General features: G+C 40.9%; 1 pseudogene; it reads right to left on the reverse strand.

Annotated features, from left to right (window-relative positions):
• LOC101987374 overlaps positions 1-10,494 on the reverse strand; it is a 24,757-nt pseudogene that overhangs the window by 11,022 nt on the left and 3,241 nt on the right.

A 10,494-nucleotide genomic window follows, 5' to 3' on the forward strand; every position in this document is an offset into this window, starting at 1 on the left:
AAATGAACACAGTGTCCGTGTAATTATTTCGGGTAGAGCTAGCCATGTGGGCGGCCGGGTGCCGGGACGCAGCCCGCCGCTCCTATTTCTACAAACTGGAGAGGAGGAGTTTGTGGAGATGGCTTAGTTGGTAAGATGCTTGGAACACTGTCACAAAAACCAGAGTTTGGATCCCAAGCATTCACGCAAATGCTGAGGGGTCTTGCCTGTCACTCTAGTGCTCTGAGAACAGAAATGTGTGGAAGCTTAACTAGACAAAGCCATGAGCTCCAGGTTCAGGGAAACTTCCACCCCATTACCCAGCTATAGAACATTTGTCAACAAAAAGCACATTTGCATTGAATAAATACATATATAATAAGGGAAGGTTAAATGCATTCGGCTTGGTTTTTCAAGGTAAAGAGAATGTGAGGGAGAAAAAATGAAGTGCTCTCAAATTCTGTGCTGAGACACAGAAAATTAGTGTGGATGGTGGAAGGCGGCCCTGGAAGTCGATTCTTGAGGAGTCTGAAGGCAGAGCTCAGCCCCACAGGCATGTTGACTAGCCAGGGTTCTGACAAGACAGCAACAGACCCTGAGACCTGCTGCTATTGGAATCTCATGAACGTGAACACTTTGCCTGGTGGGGGTTGGCCTTCACAGGGCATCTGCCAGGATCAATCCCATCACAAGCTAGAAATACAGCTACCCTATTCCCCGGGAGCTGATGCTCTTGTCAGCCATCCAGGACCTTCTGTCCAAGCCCCTGCATGCACCTGGTTTCCTGTCATTCCTCATTTCCTCTTCAGGTAGACTCCATGCTCTAATCCTGAAGTGGTCCCCTTTCCCTGAGTTGGCTCTGCGAAGGGCCTCCTTCCGGACACCAAGACTGTGCCACTGTTCCATAGCTAACTATGGCTTGAGGGTGAGACCTTTGCGTCTCAATTTCAGAATCACGGAAGGAGAAATGAGGGAAAATTCCAGTCTGCAGTAAAACAAGTGAATGCTTTCTGAAGACCATCTCCTTAAATGGGAAATAAGGGAACGGAAGTAAAATTTGGACATCCCAGAAACAACCCTGTTTAGAAATAGAACACACCTTAAGTGTCAGTGACTACAAACCTGGAATAGAGGCAACCCTAGTCCATCAATTATTCTGTCTCCCCTACTCCGCCTCCATCATTTCTCTCTATTTCGAGCCTTGAACCTTAGCAGAGTTGATAGGATCACCAAATTAGGCATTTTCCACTCATAATGTTGACCAGTCGTGGTTATACGTGAAAGTTCATGTGCAGGAACACTGATAACGCATTTCCCTCCTCCTCGGTGTCTTCAAGGTGTGTGTTTGCATTAAGGTTTGAGCCTCAGACTGTGAACCTAGAATTACAGAGAGAGTGTGAAATTTCTGATCAAAACGATGTATAGCATTCCCAGGGTGTTAAGAATAGACCATCTTTGAGGACTTAGGCGGCAGAAAACTTCATTAAATTGTTATAAACCATGATACAAGAGTGGCATCTGAGAGTTTGCTGTGGAATATAACCGTTCAAAGAACCAGTTTCCCCAGAGGCAGAGGTTAAGCACACAGTGAAGGACAGAGAAGGCTCCATGTGTGGTAAATATACAGAATACTATTGATCGTGAAGGCACGCCAGGCCCAGGAGAAAGAGGAAGAGAAAAGACTAGATGGAGGGAGAACTTGCCTAATATCAGTGAGGTCCTAGGCTGGATCGCTAGCCCAAAAGAGAAAAGATAGGGCTCACACCCCAGGAACACTGTCAGTCCCATCTACAGTAAAGAGAAAATGAAGATAAATACAGGTCAGGTTCAAATAATCAAAGATACTTTTAGCAGCCCGAAGAAAGAAGGGCAACAAGAAATGGGGGGGGCTAGAAACACAACGCTGCTGTTAATGATCGAAATAAAATTATAAAAATGATAGAAAATAAAGCTTCCAGTGACATTCCACCAGAATAAGAGAGCTAAAAGCAGCACAGCTAAAAAGCTAAGAAAAGGTACTGTTCAGGAGAGTGGGAATAAATTATTTTACCCTGAGTCCCCAAGAACTCTAAGGAAGCAACTAATGCCACTTGAAAAAATCTGTGGAGAGATCCTGGGACACACACATTACAGACTCGGTGTTGAAATCATTCATTTATGATTGAAACCAGTAAAGTATCTAATCCAATGAATGTCTGGGTGGTGCTTTGAATGAGAATGGCCTCCATAGGCTCATATGTTTGAGTCTTTGGTCCTAAGTTAGTGGTGTGGTCTTGGAGGACTTGTCAGTGGGGGCAGATTGGGGTTTAAGAAGACTCATATAATATCTAATTAGTCTCTCTCTCTCTCTCTCTCTCTCTCTCTCTCTCTCTCTCTCTCTCTCTCATATGATTCTAGATCAAGACACGAGCTCACAACTGTTCCTTAGTTCCATTATCATGGCCTCTGACCCACTGAGACTGTAAGCCAAATTAAATCATTTCGCTTATACTTTGCCTTGGTCATGTTTTATCACGGCAACAGAAAAATAAACAAGAATCAGTTTAATAGCTGTGATATCAAGGGGTTTCTGCTTTGAACGTCTGAATCCTCTATATTTAAGATTAACACTGATGCCAAAACCTGAAAGAGAATTAAAAACTTGTATTATTAATTCTCAAAGAATTTGTAAAACTAGTATATTTTGATATAACATATCATACATCATATTCAAAAGGCATACGGAAATCTAACAGTAACCTAAAACATTTCTGATATTTATGCAATATTCCATATTATTCTCAGGCAAATTTAAGTCAAACTAAGGTTAGCCACTGGGGTGGTTGATGTCAGTTTTTAGCAGTAGATACTTGGGTGGAATCCACATGCAAATTAGAGATGTTAGTCACTATATTAAATTACTGTTTCCAGTGTTTGTTTTATCTGTCAAACATCCCAGTGCAGAATAGCATTGCTCATTTTCAGGCATTTAAATCCCCCATGGGTATGTCTTAGGGCAGCATAATAGGGGGAAAAGCTGTATTTGACTCTCTAAAAATATATGGATTGGAATGCTCCATTGTAATTCCCATAATAATATCTCCTGCCAACACAGAGAATGGTCCATTAAATTCACAACAGCTCAGAGAGAAAATGCATTTAACACTACCAAGTAGAATGTTGTTAAAAAATTAATCTAACACATTGAGTCTTCCTCCCGTAAGGATACACCGTATAAAGTCTCCTTGCCATGTAACACCTTCCACCAAAGGAAACAAAACCAGGTCTTTATACAGAGCACATTTATACAACTTAAATTCCCCATCATTTCTCGATTTTTTCAAAGGAAACTAGTGCAAGGATTTTCGTGCCAAGACTTTTCCTCCATGGTAGATTTCTTGTATACTAGAAGAAATTATTAGAAGCCCGTTTCTCTGTATGAAAACACAGTCCAGCCTCTAACTTCAAGCTCACTTCCTTGAACTCAGCCCACCCCCAACTTCAGTGTCTAGACAGTTGAAAATTCTTCCTCTGCACCAGTCTATTTTAAAAGGCTGCCATTTCCTAACAATTTTGTATGTACGTATGTGTGTATGGATTGTTTCATGTGTGCACATGCATGTGGGTAGGCGTGCTTGCCCAATCTTCGCCAGACATGGAATCCAGATAACGTCATATGCCTGTCTCAAGCATTCTCCCCCTTATTATTTGACACCAGCTTTCACAGTGAAGCTCGATGCAAACTGTTTCTAATAGACTTGTTGGCCATCAGGGTCCTGGTTCCAGAAAGTGACTATGTTACAATAAAATCCATCCAGTAATGTAAGAACTTTCACTTATTTACAAATAAAATATATCCCAGAAATGTCACCATTAGGTCTATACAGGGTCCCTCACACTCCAAAGCACATTGCTTACTTTGTTGTAAGTGATAACTATGTATTTTTTAATTAAAAATTCTGAAATACCTAAAATAAACACAGAAAGGTCATAAAGAAGCCATTAGTTTGTTTTTAGACAAGTTATCTATCTAATTATTCTGTAAGTGAAGATCTAAAGATAGATGTGATGTAATTTCAAATACTCAGTTTTAAATCCCAACCAGCTCTAATAAAATACTATTCATAATAGAAATTATTGTTGCTTTTATTATTATAAGTTAGCTCATGAAATATTAGATCCTTTAAAATAGTACATATCTTTAAGATAACCTAACTTTACCAACCATGCACATCCGATCATTTAGAAGAGACTTACTTGACACACACCAACTGCAGTTGCTTCATAGCAGCAAATTACTAAATTTATTAAAGTAAAAACTTAAGTAATAGCATCTATGTTCACATAGTAGTACTGCTCGATTTTATTAGTGTGTTTTATTAGATATTATGGGTTGTTGTTTTCTAAGTTCAGATTTGGGGAGCTTTGTGTTCTAGACTAAATGACATTTGTTAAGTGTTGCTTTTCACAGACATAGCATTTGTTTCATAATAAATGTAAAACACTCATCCTAAACACCCAGGACCTTAGCAACGAAGGCTGTCTCACACCATGGTCATCTTTTTTGAGAAATTTGCTGTGGGTAAATCAGAATGAATGATTAAGGAAGAATATCTCCACAGAGATTTAATATAATATTTTACTTGATATTTATTTTTTTTATTAAATTTTATTATTCAATTAAGGATCTCCGCCTCCCCCCCCCACCACCGCCTCCCATCTCCCTCCCCCTTCCCCGATCAAGTCCCTCTCCCTCATCAGCTTGAAGAGCAATCAGGGTTCCCTGACCTGTGGGAAGTCCAAGGACCGCCCACCTCCATCCAGGTTTAGTAAGTTGAGCATCCAAACTGCCTAGGCTCCCCCAAAGCCAGTATGTGCAGTAGGATCAAAAACCCATTGCCATTGTTCTTGAGTTCTCAGTAGTCCTCATTGTCAGTGAGCTTATAATTCGCGATCCTAGAGAAGCTAATTAGAAGGTGAATCCAAAGACAAACATATAGGCATCCTCCTGAATATTAACCTTCATCAGGCGATGAAAGGAGACAGAGACCCACATTGGAGCACTGGACAGGAATCTCAAGGTGCAAATCAGGAGCAGAAGGAGGGGGAGCATGAGCAAGGAACTCAGGACCGCGAGGGGTACACCCACACACTGAGACAATGGGGATGATCCTTCGGGAATTCACCAAGACCAGCTAGCCTGGGTCTGAAAAAGCATGGGATAAAACCGGATTTACTTGATATTTAAAGATGGGCCATTTATGAGAACAAAGACAGCAAAGAAACACATGACGGAGGAGGTCCCACTAGCCACAATCTCACTCTGCACAGGTTTTCGTTCACATGCAGAGCTAAAGTTACAGTTCATCCAAATACCAACAATGGAAAACACTTAAATACATTTTAAATGTGTTTAAATGCATATGCTTTCTTTTCTATGTATTTTTTATACTTGATCTTAGTGATCAATTTGGGTAAAATTTTAAGCGGTTTCCCAAACTATTCTCCTTTTCTCCTAAACCCAACTCCATTCTCTCTTTTCCAATTAGAATGTAATCAGTTAGTTAATGTGGTAAGTGATTTGTCTCATGTCTATCCACACTTGTCCATTCTGGCTCTGAAACAGGTCTGGGCCAGAGGCATTGACACACATCAAGAAGAAAGCATTGCTATGGAAACAGGTAATGGACCCTCCCCTCCCACATCCTCTTCTTCTCTCCGTATTCTCCCCCGGAATTAGGTGTGAGGACAAGAAACCTTACCTAAGAAGTTTTACCAAGTCTTCTCTTGATTTTGAAGCAGACATATGAGTGTGCCCCATGTCCATTTGTAAGAAATTACTATTTTCAAGTAACTGGAGGAATTGCATCTCTTGTGTATAAAATTTATCCTTGAAGTACACATGAGACACCCTACCTGCTGGAAGCATCCCCTTGTAGGCAGAGACAGTGTTGACTTATGGCAAACACTACTGTTAAAGATGACTTAATGGCATATCCCTCTTTTATTACTTTCATTTATTTATTTTGGAACCTGACTGCAATTTTCCCCTGCCTCCACTCATCTTATTTCCTCCTCCGACCACAAACCCTCCTATCCACTCCCCCTCTGTTTCTATTCAGAAAGGGACAGGCTTCCAAAAACCATGGCATATATCAAGTTGTGGTAAGACTAAGCACCCCCCTGTGTTAAGGCTGGAAAGGCAAGCCAGTATGAAGAATAGATTCTCAAGAGCCAAACAAAGTGTTAGGGACAGACCTTGCCATTTCTCTCTTGATCCAAGTATGAGCCTTGAAAAACAACGAGTGTTGCCTTTATTTCTCTGTCTATTGTTCCCAGGGACCACCAAGATATCAACAGAAGGAAACCACAAAACCTTAAGAATTAAAAACCAGGGAATTAAGAGAGCAGTTAGGTAAAGAAAGATGAAGAACTAATTTAACAGAAGAAAAAAAAAACAATCAGTAAGCAGTTTTTTAATATTTAGCCTATTTAGTTAAAAAGTGTAAGTTTAAAACACTAGGTACATATGTGTAATTATTAATTGATAAAATTTTTCAAAGTTTTACCTAGCTCACCATTTGCACTGAGCTTCCTAAACCAGTGATTCCCTGTTACTAAGACAACTATCAATTTTCAGGCCTCCTTAAGAAAAAAAGTACACAACATGTGACGTATGAATGTTTTAACCCATTTGACCCAGGCACTTCACTTCTGTAAGCTTACTATGAGAAAACAGCAATAAACTTGTATATACCAAACAATAGAGTCACTATCAATATAGACATCTAGAAATGAGAATCAGGGTAAAACATTCCATATGTATTTATGTAATGGGACCCCATCATCCATGATACACCCATTGCTATGGAAACAAGGAGGTAATAAAACTGCACATACAGCAAGACTACTACCACAGTAGCTGGTACTTTGTCACCATTTTTTCTATTTATAAATCAAACATAATAAATATGACCAGGGATGTTTGAGCATTCATAGATGGGATCAATGCATTCAGCCGAGCTCAAGCTCACTGGGTGTGTATTAAACAGGATACCGGTGAATTCCAGGCTAAGAGGCTTATGGTACACAGAGGTATATAATAGTCACTGTTCTATGTTCAATGTCCACTCCGTCTGTGGATGGGATGACACTATGACAAAAGGCAGCTTAGGGGAGGACAGGGTTTGTTCAGCACACTTTTCCAGGTCACAGTCCACTGTGGGGGACATCCACACAGGACCCTTGGCAACAACTGCAGGGAAACCACGGAGGACTGATGATTGCTGGCTGGCTCTCTGTCTACGAGCACAGCAGCACAGTGTTGCCTACTGCGGCCTGGGCCCTTGTGCATCAAAACAATGCCCCACAGACGAGTCCCACCTGATCTAGGCAGTTTCTCAATCTAGGCTTTCCACTCAGACGACTCTGGGCTGTGTCAAGTTGACAGGTAAAGCTAGCTAGGGAAGTCACCCAGGTGACAGTTCAAAGGAAATCTCAGACAACCCTTGAAGATGCAATAACCTTTGATACTTCTTCTAACTCCCTAGTAGTCAAAGAAATAAAAACTAACATAAAGCGCTTTTTTTTAACTTAGTGAATTATTACAATTTAAAACTGAATATGGCTTGGTTGTAGAAATAAGGTTGTAAATTGTTAACCCCAGTCATGTTGCAATAAATATCATAAATCAGGGGGAGGGCTCAAAGAACATTGTCATTGGCTCAGAGAAATGTCCCCAAATTCATTTAAACATGTCTTTAGCATAAGACCTCGCTTCATCGTTTATTCAACATGGAGAAAAGAAAACACAACTTCCATGGCTCACGGCCAGGTAGTGCATGTGCAGAATCTGGTCTGTACACTTTACAGCATAGAACATGGCCACTGAAAGGGATGTTCACAGATGTAATGGTACAACAAGAGGAAGCACACATGCCAGAGCTCCAAGGGAAAGCAGGTGCTTAAAGCACAGATGCCAACCTTACAAACTGTTTCTAAAAATGTGTGCATCTAACAGACCAGACAGAGGCACATTAGAATTCCATCCAGTTACGCTTGTGTAACGATATTGCTGGTAATTTTTTTATTTTCCATTTATTCCTTATCTTTTGATGATTCTAATTTAATTAGGATTCTAATTAGTTAGTTTCTCATAAGACTTAAATTATAAAAATAGCAGGAATACTTGCTTCTCAGAAAACTTAAGGGACAAATCGCATGAGCAAATTTAGCGTTTTGGAAGCAGTATAAGATAAAATTACAGTAGGATACCTGTTTGAGGCTTTATTCAAAACATGCTTTTAAAAATTGTCATTTTATAAACATCACAAAGTATGCTTCCACACATTAACATGGTCATAATGTTCCAAGACCATATAGTATTACAGGACTATTGTGACATAGCCAGTCCATGATTTACCAAAGCATCATTGTATAGTGTATAATTGTAAAAAATTCAATAAACAAAGGACTGCAATAACTGATAACTATCAGTATCTAGGTTGGGCATCCTGCTTTTACTTTGCCTAAGTTTCTTTCAAGATGCAACCAAAGAAATGACAATTACAGAGCTTGAATGTGGGAGAGGTTAAACCTGTCTAATAGATTAGGGGCAGCTGAGCCTGGGCTTGGAGAGTGGGTGGCAATTTGAGAGGTAGAGAAAGGATCAGGCAAAAGATGAGATGTGTTCATATTCCTTCCGTCTGGGTTCAGGCAGAGAGGAGCTAGAGCATATAAGTCTAGCAGGGAGGCGTAGCCTAGAGAAAGCAATGTATTCCAAAACCAGACGATTCCCTAATCAGCGGTCAACAATAGAACTCAAAACCTCTGTCCAGTAGCTTTGGACTTTTTCCATCATCCAGGGAAGAAACAGGAGAATATATTGAAGTAATTAAAACTAAAATCCTACCATGACTCAGCTCTAGAGATCACCTGGAGGAGTCTGATTATCTGGAGAAAAATAAATGCCTCCTGCTTGGGGTGTTGAGAACTGATGAGATTGTGTTAACGATCTTTGTCAACCTAAGAAATACAAAATACCATTAGTGTGTTTCCCTGTAGCTCTACCAGAGAGCTCTAATTCTAGATGTTTGAAAGCTGGATGGCATGACAGATTTCCTGCTATAGTCAAGGTCTTCAAATTTCACTATGCTTCAGAACCCTTAAAGACTTCTAACAGTTTTGTTGCCCAAGTGCAAACTTACCCTTTGCATCTGAAAGTCCGCAAGTGTGGCCCAGATTTAAACTCCCCTGATGAGGCAAATGTCCAGCCACAATGGAGTCCCATGCTCAAGAACTCTGACATCAAAGCATCATCAAGGACCACAGGCATAAGGGTCACCTAGGCACTTTTTAGTCATGGCAACTTGACCCTCCCAGTTCTCCAGTGTGAGACTCTTAGTTTTATAAACTCTCCATGTAGTTAGCACGCAGCTTAAAGTTGGAGAGGCACCTTTCAGTCTGAATCTACTCCAGTTCCTCCTCTTCTGGCCTTCAGAATACAGAGGAGCCTGAATCCAAGCTCTATCTGCAAGGATTAAGCAAGATATGCTTGACCCTTGAGATCTCCAGAGCTTACCCTCTCCGGAAGAGTAGGAGTGGTGGGTTGATAAAAGAGACCTCCTGGAGGAAGCATGGTGCCGGGGCATGTGACATCACAAGTTTCACATCAGCCAGGTTACATCAGAAGCAGCATACTCACAGTTTAGAATTTTGAAGTGTAAGGAGGAGGTCCAGATTGGTGATACAATGTGTGTGAAAATGCTCTGTAAACTGTAAATCATTATGCAAATGGGAGTGTTTCTATTTTCCCACACAAGACTTCGTGGATCTTACAGGAGTCTTAGGCAAATTTAACTCTTAATGACACCTAAATGCAATCAGCAGATCTGAGTGGATGCATCCCCAGTGCTCAATTCTTCTCTGAGTGGATGTGCCCCTGGTGCTCTATTCTTCTCAAACGATGGAGCTGACACGAGGCAGAATGATCTGACGCATAGCATCCTCTGCCCAGATGAGCTGACCAGTGTGACACACACCCTGCTTTTCCTGCCAGGCCAGCACAATTTATAATATCATCTCCATTCATGCTCAGGTAATTTAAAATACAGTCCTAACAGTGCTTTGAAAAGGAACAGGAGACTTCTCTGATTCCAGCAGATGGGTCAGAATTTTGAGGACAGTTTTCAAGCTTTTGTGGAATCAGCCCTAGATCCAGCTATTTTCTTTGCTGGAATAAGGGTGTCCAACTTTTTCACACTGTGGCACAATATGACCTGAAGTGCTTTGGCCCACATTCACATACCTGCAGTCCACGGGGTTGTACTCTTATCAGTCTCTAAAAGCCCAAACTTTACACACAACTCACAAGTCATCAACCTATTAGGTATGAGTGAAACGCTAAAAATGTTTGAGATGAACACTTTCCAGAAGACAGTGGACCACCATCCACCACCACCACCATCCACCACCACCACCATCATCCACCATCCACTACCACCATCCACCACCACCACCATCCACCACCACCACCAT

This window comes from Microtus ochrogaster, unplaced genomic scaffold, assembly GCF_000317375.1.
Source record: "Microtus ochrogaster isolate Prairie Vole_2 unplaced genomic scaffold, MicOch1.0 UNK10, whole genome shotgun sequence".
NCBI classification, from domain to species: Eukaryota; Metazoa; Chordata; class Mammalia; order Rodentia; family Cricetidae; genus Microtus; species Microtus ochrogaster.